Source organism: Oryctolagus cuniculus, chromosome 3, assembly GCF_964237555.1.
Source record: "Oryctolagus cuniculus chromosome 3, mOryCun1.1, whole genome shotgun sequence".
Lineage (NCBI taxonomy): Eukaryota > Metazoa > Chordata > Mammalia > Lagomorpha > Leporidae > Oryctolagus > Oryctolagus cuniculus.
In genome coordinates, this window is record NC_091434.1 from 102,819,676 (window position 1) to 102,840,598 (window position 20,923).

At 38.3% G+C, this 20,923-nt stretch overlaps 1 pseudogene; it reads right to left on the bottom strand.

The window, feature by feature from the left end:
• Positions 1-20,923, bottom strand: part of LOC103348827 (tyrosine-protein phosphatase non-receptor type 2-like) — a 192,028-nt pseudogene that overhangs the window by 120,728 nt on the left and 50,377 nt on the right.

Sequence of the window (20,923 nt, forward strand, 5' to 3'; positions counted from 1 at the left end):
CGCTGTAGCATAGTGGGTAAAGCTGCCGCCTGCAGTGCCAGCATCCCATATGGGCTCTGGTTCAAATCCCGGCTGCTCCACTTTCCATCCAGCTCTCTGCTACGGCCTGTGAAAGCAGTAGAAGATGACCCAAGTCCTTGGGCCCCTGCACCCAAATGGGAGACCTGAAAGAAGCTCCTGGCTCCTGGCTTCAGATTGGTTCCGCTCTGATCATTGTGGCCATGTGGGGAGTGAATCAGCAGATGGAAGACCTCTCTCTCTGCCTCCTGCTCTCCGTAACACCGGCTTTCAAATAAATAAATAAATAAATAAATAAATAAATTTCTTTTTTTAAAAAAAAGGGAAGAAAACATTTTTTAAAAATCCCCAAAGCAAAACCCACTGTAATGGGGTTATATAAAAGGAACTCAAGAGCCAACTAAAAGAGCTGCCATCACCAAAGTTAAAATGATTTACACAACAAAATAGAGTTGCACTGGAGTATAACCAAAAGTATAAAACTCATATCCATGAGTTTATATGGATATAAATAACTGAGTATGTAAATGTGGGGGTAGACGAATCTCAAGTATAGAAGAATTCCAAATACTTTATAGGGATAGCATCCTCTTGTGAACATGAAGCATAGTGTTTCACCCCTGAACTGACTTCCTTCCAAGTAGCACAGCTGGAAAGGGAGAGGAAGATTCACTTTACAGTGGAGAAATTGCAGACACTATTTCAGATGTGCAAGCGGGGGTCAAGATTAGCATAATCCTTGTTAGTAGCATGCTCCCTTGATGGGACATAATAGAACTTCTTCTCCGGGGTCTTCCTCACAGAACCCCAACATCTCTGTCTAATTATGAGAAAGAACATTTTGAAAATTAGAAATATTCTACAAATGCCTGAGAAGTACTATTAAAAACTATTTCAGAGAAACTGTCATAGCATAGGGGAGACTTAAGAAACACAATGACTAAAACTAAATGAGTATCCTCAATGCAGCCTGGAATAGAAAAAGGACATAAGATAAAACTACTGAAATCTTAGCAAAGTATGGACCTCAGTAATAATAATGTGTCGATATTGAGTCACTACAAATGTGTCATACACAATATGCAAGATGGATGCTAACAATAGGGGAAACAATATTATACTGGAACTCTCTGAACTTTCTTCACAAGTTTTTTTTTATAGTTCTAAAACTATTATAAAGTAAAAAATAGTTTAATTTTGAAATTGCTGACCTCACAAATGGTAAAAATATGATATCAGAAACTTCCAGAGATGGAAATTCTCTTACCTTGCGCCTCAGCTTGCGATTGGCTTTACCTACGTTCAAAAGTAGAATTTTCTCTTCCTACATGAAAGCGAAGTTACCGAATTAATTCAAATTTACTAAGCTGGCAGCAAAACCATTAGCAGTGGAGGTGAGTGACTGAACTGATCCGCTTTCAACATCAGCGGCGCCCTCTGGCACACAATTCTTTATATAAAACAAAGTGTTATGAGACAGTAAATTGGATATGATGTAATGCCAAATGATCAATTCAACATGCCTTGTCAACAGAAAAATAGCAAATCTTTGCAGAACATGGTCCAAGTAATTGCAATGCATGACACAGATAGTGTTCTCCTAAGAAAAGCTGCTGATAGCTCAAGAGAAAGGGTGAGGACAGGTGGCAGGAATGGCATTGCCTCTTTTTAAGTCGTTGTTTCATTTGCCCTGCAGCTTTTTTTTTACACCCCCCCCCCTTTTTGGTTATTATGTCTAGTTGGTCTCTGTGGAGAGAGTCAAACAGATTTGCAAGGCTACTCAGCACAGCTGAAGTTGAATAGCTTCCAGATTCTTAATATTCCACAGCAACATTCCTGTTTTGACAAGATAGCTTCATTCAGTTCCTCTACACAGTACCTTTTCTAGGCTTCTATTCCTAAGAGTTCTCAATATATTCATAACTGTTTTTTTTTCCAAGACTTATTTATTTAACTGAAAGAAATACAGAAAGAGAGGGGAGGACAAGAGAGATTTTTTCATGTGCTGGTTCACTTACCAAATGGTCATGGTAACCAATCTGGGCAGATCAAAGCCAGGAGCCAGAAACTCCATTCTGGTCTCCCATGTGGGTAGTAGTAGCCCAACTACTTGGTTCATCTTCTGCTGCCCTCCGAGGCATCTTAACAGGAAGTGGGAACAGAAAAAACATAGCCAGTACTTGAACCTGCACTCTGATATGGGATGCTGGTGTCACAAGCAACAGTTTAACTAACTGCACCATAAGCTGGCCTATGTTCATGAATTTGTAATCCCCTCAATGTAAATGTATAACTTAGAAACTTAGTTACTAGTGAGAATACTGTGACTTAGAATGTTTAGGTAAATTGCTCAAATCAATTAATGGGTGGTTGAGCCAGGGTTTGAAGTCAGGTAATCTGACCTTGGAGATTGCCCAGTTTCCCAGTGTGTCCCAGCTTGAATGGTATAAGACTTATGTAGAAGAATGGCCTGTATATCCATCTCTGCTTCTCCCACTAGACTGAAAACTCTGTAAGGAAATGGACTATATTCTTTTTGGTTCTGACTCTATCACAGTCCCTAAGAACAAGAGAAACACTCAAAATTATTAGCTAAATAACACACACATTTTAAAAGTAGCATGCTGGGGGATCCCAAGATAGTGCTATAGCAACAGGATGATCTGAGTCACACAGGGACAGATAGATAACTAAAAAGGAGAAAAGATACACGTTGGAGATAGAACCATGGGAAATTTGTGACAGGAAGCCCAGGAGACCAACAGAGACTGGGCAGGTCCACACTGAGAGAGCAAATACGAAACAGAAGCGGCAGAGGCATGGTGGAGGCGTGGACTAGGGAAGCTGGCACCAGGCCCCAGTAGACCAGGTTAGATGGGAAACTGGGGGTTCACAGAGCTGAAAATAGCATCAGGAGGAGGAGCTTTGTGAACTGCTTTTGAATTTCCACATGGGAAAAAAGAGAAATTATAGAAGAGCAAACATCTGCAACCCCTCCTTCCTCACCTGGACCTGCAGCCAGCTGAGAGAAGCCATCCTGTTTGATTATATTTCTGAAGGTGAGCAGGGGATTGCCACTTTTACCTCCTATGTATATGCCCATCAATTGTGGGGACCCCCTCACCATGCTTCCTACCCCAGGAACAAGAACCACAACATTTCAGAAGAATTTCTTGCCACTATGCAAGCCATACAAAAAAAAAGAAGTCCTGAATATCAAAAACTCAAGCCTTTTCCATCCACCATTGAGAAGCCAGCCAGGCCCCAGTAGGTGGGGCTCCATGCACTGGAGCTGGTAACCTCCTCTCCCACAATTGAGAAGTGAGCAGGACTCCAGTAGGGGGTGCTCTGTGCTTCCATTTGCAATGCACAGACACATAGTAGCTTATAACAGAGGGGAACTTCACCACAAGAGAATCTCCACAGACAAAAAAAGAAAAATATACACAAATGCTGAAAATAAAAAAGGAAAATCCTTAAATAAGAATAAGGAAGGCACTATCAGCCCCCCAAAGAAACACTGCAACTCTTCAATAATAGAAGGTGAAGATGAAGAGATCGAGGATATGCCAGAAAGGGAATTTAGAAAATTAATCATCAGATTACTTAGAAATAATCAGAAGCAAATTCATTATTTAAATGAAAAGTGCTCCCAAGAAATTGGGTTGTTAAAGAGAAGTCAGAATAAAATGCTAGAAATGAAGATTTCAATAGATTAAATAAAAATGCAGTGGAAAGCCTTAACAATAGAATAGATGAGACAGAAGAAAGAATATCAGAACTAGAAGACAAATTTCTGGGAAGATTATAATCAGACCAAAAAAAAAAAAAAAAAGGAAATTGGCAAACTAAAAAACACGGTTGGAGATCTATGAGTTCCAGAAGCATAGAAAGAGAGATAGGATTAGAAGGCCTTAATGAAATAATAACAGAAAACTTTCCCAATCTGGAAAAAGAGACATCAAAGTACAGAAATTACAAAGAACTCCCAATAGACAGAACCAGAAAAGATCTTCACCACAACACATCGTAGTAAAACTCTCTACAGTAAAACATAAAGAAAAGATCTTAATATGTGCATGAGAGAAACGACAAATCACATTCAGAGGAAAGCCAGTTATACTCACCGAAAACTTCTCATCAGAAACCTTACAGGCAAGGAGAGAATGATGAAATATATTCCAAATTTTAAGAAAAAAAATTGACAACCCAGAATATTGTACCCTGCAAAGCTCTCATTTATGAATGAAGGAGAAATAAAGATCTTCCACAACAAAAAGAAATTCAAAGAATTTGTAAATACTCTTCCAGCCCTACAAAAGATGATCAAGGATATGCTAAACACATAAACACAGAAACAAGAACATCACTATGAAAGAAGATGAACACAGAAAATGACTCAATAAAAATACAAAATTAGGACTATTGAAACATGGTAGGGCAAAGTCAATACTTAACAATAGTCACCTTGAAAGCAAATGACCCCAACTCCCAAGTTAAAAGACACAAACTGGCTGAATGGATGAGAAAAGAAAACCCATCTATTTTCTGCCTACAGGAAACACATCTTACCAACAAAGATGCATGCAGACTGAAAGAGAAAGGATAGAAAAAGATAATCCATCTTAACAGAAACCAAAAAAGAGCTGGAGTATCCATCCTAATATCAGATAAAATAGACTTTAATACAAAAACTATTAAAAGAGACAAAGAAGGACAATATATAATAATTAAAGGATCAATTCAACAGGAAGAGGTGACTATTTTAAATGTATGTACACCTAATTACAGGGCACCTGCCTAACTAAAATAATTGTTAATGGATTTAAAGAGAGATATAGACTATAAACAACAATAATGGGGACTTCAGTACCCCACTTTCAGCAATGGACAAATTAACCAAAAAAAATCAATAAAGAAACAACAGATAAATTGACACTATAGACCATTCACAATAGCTACAAAAAATTTCAAATTCTTTGGAATATATTTAACCAAGGAAGTCAAAGATCTCTATGATGAGACTTATAAAACACTATAGAAAGAAATAGAAGATACAAAAAAAGGAAAAGACTGCCATGTTCAAGGATTGAAAGAATAAATATCATCAAAATGTCCACTCTTCAGAGAGCAATTTACAGATTCCATGCAATGCCAATACAATACCAAAGAAGTCTTCTCATATCTAGAAAAAATGATACTGAAATTCATTTGGAAACATAGGAGACTTTGAATAGCTATAGCAATCTTATACAATAAAAACAAAGCTGGAGGCATCACAATACCAGATTTCAAGAAATACTAAAGACTATAATAATCAAAATAGCCTCATATTGGTACAAAAACAGATGGTTAGACCAATGGAATAGAATAGAAATGCTAAAAGCAATCCCTGGAGCAAGGACAGTCTCTTCAACAAATGGTGCTGGGAAAACTGGATTTCCACATGTAAAAGTATGAAGCAAATTCCTACCTTACACCTTACACAAACATCCATTCAAAATGATTAAATACTTAAATCTATGAATTGGTAACACAAATTCTTAGAGAGCACTAGGGAAACACATCAAAACATTGGCACAGGCAAAGAGTTTCCAGAAAAGATCCTAGGGACACAAACAATCAAAGCCAAAATTAATAAATGAGATTACATCAATTTGAGAAGCTTCTTACTGCAAAAGAAACAGTCAGGAAAGTGAAGAGGCAACTTACAGAATGGGAGAAATTATTTGCAAACTTTGCAACTGATAAAGGATTAAAAACCAGAATATGTAAAGAAATCAAGAATCTAAACAACAACAAAACAAACAACCCAGTTAAAAATGAGCTAAGGACTTAAACAAACATTTTTCTTTTTTCTTTTTTTTTTTATTATTATTTTTGACAGGTAGAGTGGATAGTGAGAGAGAGAGAGAGACAGAGAGAAAGGTCTTCCTTTTGCCGTTGGTTCACCCTCCAATGGCTGCCGCAGCCGGCACACCACTCTGATCCGATGGCAGAAGCCAGGTGCTTATCCTGGTCTCCCATGGGGTGCTTGGGCCATCCTCCACTGCACTCCCGGGCCACAGCAGTGAGCTGGCCTGGAAGAGGGGCAACCGGGACAGAATCCGGCACCCCGACCGGGACTAGAACCCAGTGTGCTAGCGCCGCAAGGTGGAGGATTAGCCTAGTGAGCCGCGGCGCCGGCCTTAAACAAACATTTTTTTTTTAAAAGAAGAAATCCAAATGGCCAACAAACACATGAAAAAGTGCTCAGGATCACTAGACGTCAGGGAAATGGAAATGAAAACTACAATGAGGTTTCACCTCACCCCAGTTAGAATGGCTTTCATATAAAAATCAGCAAACAACAAATGTTGTCAAGGATGTGGAGAAAAAGGTCCCCTAAGCCACTGTTTGTTGGAATGTAAACTGGTAAAACCACAATGGAATACAGTTTGGATATACTTCAGAAATCTGAATATAAACCTACCATATGACCCAGCCATCCCACTCCTTGGAATTTACCTAAGGAAAATGAAATCAGCAAATAAAATTGTTATCTGCACCCCCATATAATTGCAGCTCAATTTACAATAGCTAAGACATGGAATCAATGTAAATGCCCATCAACTGAAGGCGGGATGAAGAAATTATGGGATATGTACTCTATGGAATACTACACAACAGTTGAAAAAGAAATCCAGTCATTTGCAACAAAATGAATGAATCTGGAAAACATCATACATAGTGAAATAATACAGTCACAAATGGACATATCATATGTTCACCCTGATGTGTGATAACAAACAGCGCACCTAAAAGGAAACCTGTAGAAGTGAAATTGAGAGTTTGAGAAGCAATGACTTAAACAGTCCTTGTATTGACTGTTGAGAAAAAGTTTTCCTTTCTTCTTAATACCATTGTTTGAAATTTTTACCTAACATAGAATTAATCATATTTGTATGAAATCAATTGAAAACAGATCCCAGGAAAAAATAAGAGTGGGAATAGGAAAGAGAGGAGGAAATTTGTAACTATAAAGCTATATAACTATGTATACATTCCTATGGACTTACTTCAAAGGGTACACCTAAAAACTTGCCATGGGACTCCAAATCCCATTAATCTGTGTAGTAATAATGCCATCTTAAGTGTTAAAGTGATCATGTTAAGTGTTTAATTGATCACATAGATAGGATTAAGTCTTAAAGGGATCATATAAATAAGATCAAATATCTGGTAATAACAATAGATACAATTATAAAGGAGAGAATTTTCCAACATGGGAAGCAGTTCACATGGCAGACTCATAGAATGATAATTACTAAATAGCTACTCTGACCTCAGGATCAGCCCTTAAGGCATTCTGGTCAAGCTGAAAATCCCATGAGAGTATTTCAAGCATGGAAAACCAAGACACTGTGGCAAAAAAAAAATAAATAAATAAAATCTTTTTTTTTTTTTTTTTTGACAGGCAGAGTTAGACAGTGAGGGAGAGAGAGAGAAAGGTCTTCCTTCCATTGGTTCACCCCATCCAAATGGCCGCTACAGCAATCGCGCTGTGCTGATCCGAAGCCAAGAGCCAGGTGCTTCCTCCTGGTCTCCCATGTGGGTGCAGGGCCCAAGCACTTGGGCCATCCTCCACTGCCTTCCTGGGCCACAGCAGAGAGCTGGACTGGAATAGGAGTACTGGGACAGAATCTGGTGCCCTGACTAGGACTAGAACCTGGGATGCTGGCACCGCAGGTGGAGGATTATCCAAGTGAGCTGCAGCGCCGGCCCAAAAACACCTTTATTACATGAAGGATCTCTGTGAGTGAGGTGCCAGCAGAGAGAAGGGGCCATCAAAGAAGGATATACTTTTGTCTGAAGGGAAGAGAGAACTTCCACTTTTTGCTTATGGCCTTGCCTAAATACTGATGGAGACTGTGGACTCCAAAAGCTTCCATAGGCTTGGCAGCTCATGTCAAGAGCCTCAGGTGATCACTGATGTCATATATAAGAGTGTTAATTATTAAATTAGCAACAGGAGTCACTGTGCACTTACTTCCCATATAGGAGTAATGAGTTTTCCTCATTACTGTCCTCAATGAGTTGTACTAGGAGAATTAACTGTAAAACTTGTTCTCAAACAGTTTTTTTATATTTTGTGTGTGTGTGTGTGCAAACTGTTGAAATCTTTACTTAGATTAGAGTCTGTCTTCTGTGTATAAAGTTAATGGAGAATGGGACTGGGACTGGGAATGGGAAAGGGAGGAGGAGGTGGAGTATAGTGGGGATGAGAGGGTGGGTATGGTGGAAAGAACCACTATATTCCTAAAGTTGTACTTATGAAATTTGTACTCATTAAATAAAAGTTTTCTAATATTACTCAATTAATTAATTAGAAAAGTAACGTGCTATTTGTTACTGTTATGAAATGCGTAACATACATGTAAAACTGTATTATCCTAAGGTAATCAGTGAGATCTAATATCTTTGCTCCTTCTTTTGTTCTTCATTGTTCTTGATATAAAATGGCAAGCAACCAAGAAAATTTTGCAAGCTGAGATGTTTATAGAAGGAAATTGTCGGTGACAAGTGTTCCTTTTTAGGTGCACAAAATCAGGTCTTGAAATAGCATTTCCTTGAGAAAAGATTTTCAGGAAGTATGTTCTTTCGCAGTTTATTTGCATAGCCGGCAGGGAAGTGTGATTAAGTGAAGAAGAAAATACTCTCTGAAGTGGCCCAGTGCTTCCAGGAGAGGCGAAATGTGATTAGTTGTGACACCGAGTACCAAGGAAAAATGCCTTGTCTGCCCTGTACTGCATGTGTAAGCATCCACATGCTCGCGTGTTCTGGGACTTACTAATGGTGTGCGATGTGCTGTAGTAAGTCTCTAAAGGAAGGAATTTGCCAGTCTTTGAAGGCAGAAGTATGCCAGTGGACCAATGAAACAGATGCCTCAGCATCTTCAAATGGGAGCACGAACATTTCTGCAAGACGTCTCCATCAGCTCGCCCATTTTATAACAACATGGAGCAGGAGGAGTTTCTGCACTGTGTAGGCATTCTTTAACATTCCTCAAAGGGGATGTTTATTAAATAATATACACAGTGGCTTCTGACAGGTAACAGCTAAGAAGATGCCGGGCCTATAAAATCAATCAGGCTACAAGAAACAGTGATCTAATTGGTAACTTTTTTATTCTTGCCACTGGAGTTCATATTAAAAGGTGAGCTAAAAGTGAGAGAAAAGGATGGAAAGTAGTGGAGGAAGAAGAGAAAGGAGGAGGGACCACAAAGATTAAAGGAATCAGAGTAGAAGCTTTGTAACACCCAGGAGTCTTTGTGCTGTTGTCCTGTTTCAACACTGTATCCCCAGCTCCCAGAACAGTGCCTGGCACAGAACCATTTCTTAATAAATGTATGTTGAATGAATGCAAGGATGACAGGAAGTAGAATATCAGTGGCTACTGAATCAGAGATGCTGGTTTCAAGTTCTCACTCCATCACTTTACAATTGTGATGATAGCTGTTATCCCTTGTCTTTCCCAGACACTGTGTTCTCAAAAGTGATAACACATAATTATTAGTCTTTTCTGAATATTAAATCAAATGCCAAGGAATATAAAGAACCCAGTCCTGTGCCTGTAATAGCCAGTAAATGTAACTTTTATTTGGCCAGTGAATCCTCCAAAGATATTGCAAATTTTTTAGGCAGCACACAGTTTAGGCACTGGAGAAGGAAACAAAGAAAATGAGACTGAATCTTTACCTTCAAGGACCTCCAGTCTAGTTTTCCAGGAATACAAATATAAAGTACCTTAAATGATAAATAAAATATAGGAAAAATCAACTTGCACATATCCCTGTTTCAGATACACAGATACTTCATTCACAGCCGTGAACACATAGTATTCAAGACAGCTTGGCCAAGTCACTCATCTTCCACGGATTCACTCTTGTTATTCCTTCTGTGAAACGTAAATAAGCCTCTCCAAACAGCAAATAAGATAAGGTTGTTGACATGTTGTCTAAAATTCTAAATCCCAGTTTACACATGAACTATTTTTACTATTATTGCTGTGCTACTTAGACATCAAGACCATTGAACTAAAACACTTCCTTTTTCTTTGTAAAAATCAAATCAGAAAGGTAAAGAAGACTTTGTGTCTTGTAATAAAATCTTAAATTTAAAAAATCTATGAAATCTTCTCTGTGTACTGTATAAAAGTTCTGCATTACCTGTTAAGTTGAATACAGCATCCCAACGGCCCTAACTGCTCTGAATGCTGACAGGGAGTGGAGAAACGGTAAGTCAGTTTTGAAATCAGTATTCCTTAATACTCTGCTGCAATCAGTTGTCACTTTTTTCCGGCTGGTAGGCAAAGGGCCATTTGCAGAGCTGCCAAATCGAAGTCCCCCATGCTGCAATTTGAGCCTATTTCCTTTTATTTTAGCCACCATGGAAAAGAGCAACAGCTGGACACATCAATTTGCATAATAACCTCTCCTGCTGGAAGATTGTTGGAAGGTCAGGTCTCCATTCTAGCTAACGCAATTCAAGCAGAACCTCTCTCCTTTTTCTTTGTTTCTTTTACAGCAACAAAAACTATCTTTGGACTAAAGCTGCACTTCCTTTAACAATTTGGAGTCTCTGACTATTTAAGACCCCCTTCCCCAATTCTCTCACGTTTTCTTAGTTGGAAAAGATGTTTGAAGTGCAACAAAAGCAAAAACTACTCCTCTTTTATGAATGCACCATCCAACTAGTGTATGGAGTAGCTTAGGTATATTTTTCTTAGGCTTCTTCTGAGACCTGTTGTTATTATCTGTAGCATATGAAATCCATCTGAGATTAAACCTGTGACTACAAGGGGAGCCCAGGGATTAATTTTCTCTTGCTTATACTGTGAGAAATTCTGTAAACCCATTGACAAATAATGTACATTAATTTTCAGTTTTGTATACCATTTCCTTACATGGATAAGCCTAATGGAATCAGGGGAAAAAATTTCCATTTAATGCAAATGAGATAAAACTCAGTTTAGAATCCCTTTTCATGTTTCTTTAAGGTCCCTGAAGTTCTATTTTCAAAACCTATTTAATTTTATTGTTTGAACAGAAGAGCCACAAACGGAGATAGAGGAAGAGAGAGATATCTTCCATCTACTGATTCACTCTCCAAAATTCTACAATAACGGATAGGGTCAGTTTGCAGCCAGGAGCCAGGAACTCAGTTCAGGTCTCTCACAAGGGTGGAAGGGATCCAAGTACTTGAGCTACCTGCTGCTTCCCAAGGTGCATATAAGCAGGAAATTGGATCAGAAGCAGAGGCAGGACTCCAACATAGGCTCGCCCATATGAATGCAGCATCCCAAGTGTTGACTTAACCAGCTGTGCTACAATGCCCATTCTAAGGTCCCCAAAGATTGTGATTCTTGATTTACAGTTTACTTGTGGAAAACTAGACTGAATCTTAGTCTAAAAACTTTATTACATGAGGTAGTATTAAACTTTAGAATTGATGAGGTAAGCCTATAATTTATTTCAAATTAGAAAATAGATGAATTTTCAAATTTGGGATCTATTTTTTAGACTATAGAGAAAGTTGAAACTGATAGAAATGGTGAGCCAAGCATTTAATACAAAAAATTCAAGAGAATGGAATTTCATTTGTGATCTTAATGAAATAACTGGTACTAGACAAGACTCCTTACTTAAAAAAGGTGTACACTTGGAGAAAAAATTTGGAGTAGCAGTTTGCAGGCATAGGCAAGAGGCAGAGTAAGACTGCACTGCAGCAGCGAGAGTCCACAGAAAGCCTGGTGAATCCACTGTGCTGGGACATCAGAGTTCACGATTGCTCACCTTGCTGGCGTCTGACGGTTAGGGCACTGGTAGACCATGGACAGCATAGGAAATTGTGTTTGGAACCAAGGGAGAAAGATAATCATGAATTCTTCACCAAGGGTAGAATTGCATTTGCAAAGGATGAGATTTTGTAAGGTTTACCTGAATTGGATCCTATGGAGCAAAATATAAAACAGAGATAGTGTAGTTTGATCTGCATAGGGAGACGGTAGAATTCTGACTTAGAGAGAAAAGATCATTTTAATCTCCAAGCAGAAAACTAAAACAAAGGAAAGAAAGGAAGGGGGAAGAAAGGAAGAAAGGAATTAAGGAAGAAAGGAAGAATATTAATTGAGTCCTAAGAAGTAAAGACCAAGTCTTAAAGGAAGTTCTACCTTAGACCTGCCCTAGAGGAAATTGAAACCAAGTCTCAACAAGATCTATAGGGGAAAAAGTGTTTAGAGTTGGAGTCTTACCAAAGTAGAAAGCATTGGGAAATGCCTTGGGCTTTCCACATGTTTCCTTAGAGAAAACAAAGTTAGAAATCATAAATGGTGTATCTTCTGGCCAAATTGAGTTAACTGGGATTTGACAAAATAATAATTGAATAATCACTAAACATTTGTAAATTAAACTCAACTTGTCTAAATGGTCCACGTACAAAAGGAGAAATTCTAAGCAAAATAATATTTTGAAATGAATGCTATTGAAAATACTGTAGTGTGATTGTCAGACAGACAGGCAGGACACCAAGGCTTTTAGCAGGAAGCAGATCTTATTCCTTATGCTGGCAGTCTCAGAGGATTTGCAAACAGAGTCTGGACCCAGAACAAAACCCGGTATTGTCTTATATACCCTGGCGCAAGCAACTGTAATTTTCTCTCTTCATATTTGGTTAGACATATTTTGATGGGTAATTTTAGAGCTATAGAACTGCTTACATAATTTACAAGGCTGCACATGTGTATACTAAAACTGTTTAGGTTGTGAAGTGGCATTTCTTGGCAAGTCTCCTTTGGTCCCTCATTCTCTGAAAGCCCCTGTTGGAAAGCTCCCACCATGTCTGCCCCTAGCCAGTTTTCCTTTACAGCTTAACTATTAGTTTTCTTTAGTTTGGCGAGGAGTCCCTGGCACAAGACAACACATTAAATTTTATCATACAAATTTACAGGAGGAAAAAAAATCAGTGATCTAAATTTAAATTTTAAGAAGGTAAAAATGAAAACAAAATTATGAACTAGAGAACAAGTGTTAAAAGAGAAATTTATCCAAACCCACAATTCACTCTTTGAAGTCATTGGTAAAGTGGATGCTCCTAATCAGCATAGCTTCTAAAATACCCAACAAAATTTTAGCATAGCAACATAAAAAAAAACATAATACACATTTCCAGGAGGCAAAAGTGGTTTCAAAATTCAAAATCAGCCAATGCAATTCACCACATTAACAGAATTAAAGAGACAAATCATTGGGTGACTTCAATGAGGTAGGGAAAATATTTGACAAGGCACAGTTTCACCCATGACAAGAACTCTCGGCAAAATAAGAATGGTATAAAATTTTCTCAACCTGATAAAGATTGTGTATAAAGAATCTGGTGCATTTTTCTCTATTAATGATTAATACTGGATGGTTTCTTCTTAAAGTATACAAAAGTCAAGGATATTCATTCTCTGCATCCATTCAAAGTTGTGTTGCTTGTAGTAACTAGTAGAATAAGGAAATAATAAGAAATTAAGGACACAGAAATTGAATCAAAAAAGATAAAAATGTCACTATTTATAAACAGTATAGCTGTTTACATAGGAAATCCTAAATATGTTGTATGGGAGCTACAAGAACTAGCAGAAAAATTTAGCAGTTTCTATTTGTAAAAGCATGTAAAATAAGTGTTTAGGAATAAATGCAAGGAAAATTGTCCAAAACCTCCACAGTGCAAACTAAAAAACATCACTGAGAAAAATTAAAAATTATCTAAGTAAATGGTGAACTGTACTGTGTTATTAATTGGATGATTAATATTGTTAATATTAATTAATATTCAAGCACAGTCCACTAATAATTCTAACTAGTATTCAACACAGTCCACTCAAAATCCTAGAACATATTTTTGTTGACACTGATTTTTTTTTAGAGATTTAATTTATTTAAGAGGTAGGGTTACAGAGAGAGGGAGAGACAGAGAGAAAGTTTTTTCATCTGCTGGTTCACTTCCCAAAGGGCCACTATGGCTGGAGCTGGGCTGATTCCAAGCCAGGAACCAGGAGAATCTTCCAGGTCTCCCATGTGGGTGCAGGGGCCGAAGCACTTGGGCCATCTTCTGCTGCCTTTCCAGGCCATTGCAGAGAGTTGGATCAGAAGAGGAGCAAGGGGGCCTCGAACTAGTGGAGGTTTAGCCCACTCTGCCATAGTGTTGACCCCTGACACTGATGCTTTTAAAATGTATCTGAATATACAAATAAAGTAGAATAATAGAGTAATCAAATCAGCTTTAAAAACGTGTCCCTGCATTTATAGGATTTATACTATCTGATTTCAGAATTTATACTATCTGATTTATATAGGATTTATACTATCTGATTCAGAAAGCTGCAATAAATTGACTATATGATATTTGTGTAAGGATTAGCACAGAGACCAAAGGAACAGAATTAAGACTACGAATAGACCCACACATATATGATGACTCTTTTTCTAAAAAGATGCCAGGGTATTCCAATGACAAAAAGGATATTTAATTCTCCAAATGCTGCTGGAACAAAATTTCTAAAAGACAAAATAATTAATGTTGATCTCTACCTTACACAATAGAGAAAATTAAATTACAATGGATAATAAATGCAAATATGAAAACAAAAACTATAAAACTTTTAGAAGAAAAAAAATGGAATAAAATCCTTGTTGGCTTGCAATTAAATGTTGCACATGAATAGTCATGACAATTTTATTCATAAGCCTCCCCCAAAAATGTTACAGCCCAGTTGTTCACAAGAAATGGATGAGAAAACAAATTAATGCATATCGTTTCAATCAAATACTACACAGCTATAAAAATAATGAGACCTTGTTGATGAATCTCGAAAAATGAATATAGTCAGTCATATATGATTACTTACAGCACAATTCTATTTATGTGAATTTCTATAAAAGTAAATGTAGTCTTTTGAGTGAAAAATAATTATGGGGTGGACATTGTGATAGAGCCATTGGATTAAGCCACTGCTTAGGATACCTGCAACCTGCAGTAGCGTGCCTGGAGCTTGGTCTCACATCTGTTTCCAATCTAGTTTCCTGCATGCACACTTTGGGAAGTAACAAATGAGGGTGGCAGTAGTTAGGTTCCTGCCACCAAGATCCAAGGAATTTCTGGCTTGTGGTTTTGGCCTGACCCAGTCCCAGCTGTTGTGAGCATTTGGGGAGTACATATGAAATAGCATATGAATGGCCAGCGCCCCAGCTCACTAGGCTAATCCTCCGCCTTGCGGCGCCGACACACTGGGTTCTAGTCCCGGTCGGGGCGCCGGATTCTGTCCCGGTTGCCCCTCTTCCGGGCCAGCTCTCTGCTGTGGCCCGGGAGTGCAGTGGAGGATGGCCCAAGTGCTTGGGCCCTGCACCCCATGGGAGACCAGGAGAAGCACCTGGCTCCTGCCTTCGGATCAGTGCAGTGCGCCGGCCGTGGCAGCCATTTAGGGGTGAACCAATGGAAGGAAGACCTTTCTCTCTGTCTCTCTCTCTCTCACTGTCTAACTCTGCCTGTCAAATATATATATATATAATATATATAATTATATATATATATAATATATGTGATTTCCTGGGAAGAAATTAGTATAAATATCAACAGCAAAGTGACATGAGAATACTTTCTAGTTGATAGCAAATATTTCATATATAGATTGTAGTTTAACAGTAGTTACCTGACTGTAAACACTCATTAAAATTTACCAAACTCTTCAATCAAAATTTGTATATTCTATCTTCTGTAAATTATACCTCAATGGTGTTCATTTTTTTTAAACTTTTATTTAATGAATATAAATTTCCAAAGTACAGCTTATGGATTACAATGGCTTCCCCCCCATAACGTCCCTCCAACCCGCAACCCTCCCCTTTCCCACTCCCTCTCCCCTTCCATTCACATCAAGATTCATTTTCGATTCTCTTTATATACAGAAGATCAGTTTAGCATACATTAAGTAAAGATTTCAACTGTTTGCTCCCACACAGAAACATAAAGTGAAAAATACTGTTTGAGTACTAGTTATAGAATTAAATCTCAATGTACAGCACACTAAGGACAAAGATCCTACATGAGGAGTAAGTGCACAGTGACTCCTGTTGTTGACTTAACAAATTGACACTCTTGTTTATGGCATCAGTAATCAACCTAGGCTCTTGTCATGAGCTGCCAAGGCTATGGAAGCCCCCCGAGTTCACTGACTCTGATCATTTTTAGACAAGGCCATGGTCAAAGTGGAAGTTCTCTCCTCCCTTCAGAGAAAGGTACCTCCTTCTTTGATGACCCGTTCTTTCCACTGGGATCTCACTCGCGAAGATCTTTCATTTAGGTGTTTTTTTTTTTTTTTTTTTTTTTTTTTTTTTCCAGAGTATCTTGGCTTTCCATGCCTGAAATACTCTCACGGGCTTTTCAGCCGGATCCGCTTGCCTTAAGGGCTGATTCTGAGGCCAGAGTGTTGTTTAGGACATCTGCCATTCTGTGGGTCTGCTATGTATCTCACTTCCCATGTTGGATCATTCTCTCCCTTTTTTATTCTATCAGCTAGTATTTGCAGACACTATTCTTGTAATGGTGTTCATTTTTAATTTTGTTTTTTTTTTTTAGCTTGAGAAAGATATTCACTTTCTCCCCATCTTGAATTAGTTCTTTTAAAATAATTTTAAAATCAGCTTGTTGTTGATTTATTTTTCCTCCCATTGAACATGGGAAACAATGAAAAATGTTGGAATATAGTTATGTAATATTTTATTAACCACTATTTAGTTGTGTCCTCATATTGCTAAATACATTATAAATATTAATATATATTTAAGATTTGCTTTTATTTTTATTTATTTGAAAGGCAGAGTTAAAGAAAGGGAAAGAGAAAAAGTCAGATCTTCCATCTGCTGGTTCATACCCCAGATGACATGGCTGAGATTGTGCCAGACTGAAGCCTGGAACTCCATTCGGGTTTCCCGCTTCTGTGTCAGGGGCCTCAGCTAGGCTACCATCTGCTGCTTTCCCAGGCACATTAACAGGGAGCTGGATTGGAAGTGTAGCAGCTTGCACTCGAAATGACATTCAGATGGGTGCCAGTTGCTGCAGCTTAACTGGTTGTGCCACAACTTTGGCCCTGTAAGATGTATTTTATTTTAATAGCTTCTCAGTCATTAAAATAAATTGAAATGATTGTACATACTTTAGGTGTTTTTATATGACTCCCACTTTTGCCTGTAAATACCTGACTTGGTTGACAATTCTGAATATGATATAATCTTTCTTGTTATCCAGATTATTTGGTGATGAAAAGAGACATATTTGTCCTTGGAGTTCCGTGACCTATTTTTTTTCTTCAGTGAGTTTGTCCTGTTTATATAATCTTTGCAAGTTCGTTCTGGTTCTTTCTAACCTATAGTAAAATATGTTCTGTAAGGGCATAGTCTTCTAGTGTGTTAATCCTTTAGCTAAAGGGCAGGCAGGTGACACAGCAAGTTAAGCTGAAGCTCTGGGTACTCACATTCCATGTCAAATTTCCTGGTTCTAGTTCCCCCATTCCTTGTTTCCAATCCAGACTGCTGCTACACCTGGGAGGCAGCAGATGATGGCCCAAGTACTTCAATTCTGGTCACTCACATGGGAAACCTGGATGGAGTTCTTGGTTCCTGACTTTGGTCTTGCTTAGCCCTGCTATAATTTGAGGAATGGATCTTTCTCCTGTCTGTCTCTGCCTCTTCCTTTCTCTCTGTCATTCTGCCTTTCAAATAAAAATAAATAAATATTTCAGTTTCTATCCATATATAATACATGAGATATTGTGGCCTGCCCAAATATTTCTTGGAATGTTGAGACTCATGAGGTCACACATGCATCAAGATAGTATGAAGACAGGTATTACTCCAATAATGAAGCCTTCAGCAAAGGGGAAGACAGGTGTCCCAGGCAGGTCTGAAATGTCTTGAGAAAACTTGGACAGGAAACTGGCTTGTGGGTTTCATGGTGGCCAGTGGTCGGCCTTGGATACAGCTTCTATCCTGTGGGCAGATGCTTGTGTGGTTTGACCATCCCACTGGCACCAAAGAAATTTTCATGCAGGCTTTCTTATCACCTTGCCCTTAACGTGAAGCTGAAGAAGAATGGGAAGGCTGAGGTTTAACAGTGTTATCTGTCAAACACTAGAATCGGAGTCACACTCTATTACATGAGTGGAAAAGGAAAAAAAAAAAAAATTAGCATTGGAGTCCAAGGCCATCAGATGAATAAGGAAATATGTAGAGGGTGCGTAACCTAAGTTGTCCTGTCACATCGATAAACAGCCTTCCTGCCTCTCTCTCTTCATTGCTCCTCCCTGCCTTCCTCACTTTCTAACTTTTATTTTTCTTTCCTTTTTTAAACATCTTCATCTCAGTGTAAAATTTTGCCTCTTCTCTAAATAGGGAATGTAATCTTAGTCACTAATGAGGAAGACCAATCACTGAACCACCATACAGAGAGTTCTTGGAGTGCCCTGAAGCACTTTCTCATAAGCCCAGACAAGATTTATTCTATGTAGAACTCTGGCTGGATAAGTTCCACAGCCTTTTCTAGTTTTCTTTGAGTCCTTATACTTAAGCGTGTTTGTTTTTTCTTTTCTTTTCTTTTTTTTTTTTTTTTTTTTTTTTTTTTGACACAATTGGATCTTGTCAGGGAGTGTGCTTTGGATAACAGTAATAAAGACAATTCTTTCTGTATGACAAATTCATTTTATTGATGCTTGAATGCCCTTTCCTGATGTATAAGCTATTTTCTGTTTATGGTACTAGCTTTGACAGGAACTTTTAGGTGGTTGTTTGTTTTTGTTCAGAATTGGCTACTTATTATAATTGGCACTGCCAGCTATACACAGGAGGGAGTTTTTCCATCTGCAAAGAGTCTCAAACCATAAATTATTTGCTGGTCTCAGTTCCAAGTTGTATTTGACATCTGCAAACATTAAAATAAAATGAAAAATACTCAGGTGGCAAATGACTCAGACAACTTGGAATAGGTGAACAGGATCAGCCACATAATTTAATGAATCATTTATCTTTCTTAAACTTAACCTTGGGTGGGCAAATACTTCTGCTTCTTTCTGTTTAAGGGAGAATTTTGAAAAGTACTCAATTGTCCATGTAAGTCATTTAAAACCAGGGCCAGCGTTGCAGCATAGTGGGCTAACCATCTGGCCATATAGAGAGTGAGCCAGCAGATGGAAGATTCTCTCTCTTTCTCTCTGCCATTCAAATAATCTTTTTTTTTTTTTTTTTTTTTTTTTTGACAGGCAGAGTGGACAGTGAGAGAGAGAGAGACAGAGAGAAAGGTCTTCCTTTTGCCGTTGGTTCACCCTCCAATGGCTACAGCGGCCGGCGCATCGCGCTGATCTGAAGCCAGGAGCCAGGAGCTTCTCCTGGTCTCCCATGCGGGTGCAGGGCCCACTGCACTCCTCCGGGCCATAGCAGAGAGCTGGCCTGGAAGAGGGGCAACTGGTACAGAATCCGGCACCCTGACAGGGACTAGAACCCAGTGTGTCGGCGCCGCAAGGCAGAGGATTAGCCTAGTGAGCCACAGCGCTGGCTTCTAATAATTAATCTTAAAAAACAAAAAAACAAAAACAAAAACAAAAACAAAAACAAAAACAAAACAAAAAAAAAACTCCTGTCTTTTGTAACAAAATAAATGCAACTGGAAATTGCTATACTGAGTTAAAAAAGCCAGTCCTGATCTGTGGAAACTAATAGAGTACCTAAAATGTAATGTATTGGAGTGAAATCGACATTTTGAGATTCGATGGCTATTTAGAGACCTTCTCTCTTCTGTTGTGGAACAGTATTCTATTTTTATACTATTTGTTGAGCTCTTTATTTAGTGTAGAGTTTACTTTATGATCATTAAGTAAACTGAAATTTTTTTTTGTAAAAATTAAGAGTGGGAATGGGAGAGGGAGGAGGAAGATGGCTTGGAGCACAGGTGGGAGGGAGGGTAGGATGGGAAGTACCACTGTGTTCCTAAATCTGTATATATGAAATACATGAAACTTGTGTAACTTATATAAAATTAAAAAAAAAATTAAAACCTGTTTAGTGCAGAGGGGAGAAATACTTGAAAGGCTAGTGTGTACATTTTGAAAGAAAACATGAGAAGTGCATGTTTCTAATTTAACTTGGAGAAGTACACAATGTCTGGAATAAAAATAAGAATTCTGAAACTTTTAGGAATAGAAATTTTTGCAGTAATATAGGACAGCATTTGTAATGACTATGGCCTATGTTTTCAGAGCTTAAACCAAAGATAACATTGTTTCTCATAATGTATTCATTTGTCATTTCAACAAGTATTTATTGAGAACTTATTGTGGGCTACACATTGAGATAAATGTTTTGTCAATGATTGCACTGGAAAGGTAATCCTTGCTGTCAATAGGAAGTTTCTGGAGAAAAGACAGAAAGACAAGTAAACAATTCCAACAGAGAAAACTATAATCATTCCTGTCAATGCTGATACTACAGAGGCCTCTGGAGGGTGTATGAACTCTGTCTTCCAAAAGTTAGGGAAGTCGCATGGGGAAAATCTGGAATTTCAGCAGTAGAGTGGAGGAGTATCAGGTCCAGGTAGCTGAATATATTGAAGACAATGGAGAACATAATCTAGGAAGACAAGACATGCCATGGGAGGCAGGTAGTCCCTGGAATGAAGCTGAAAGGGTATGTGGGCCACAAAGGGTGAGCCTTGGCAGTGGTTGTGGACTTGTGTCTAAGGGAAGTAAGGAGTTAGGGAAGGGTTTGAAGGAGGGTTGTAATTTAACCAAATGTACATTTTAGAATGCTTGTTTTGTTTCAATGAGGATGACAGAGCT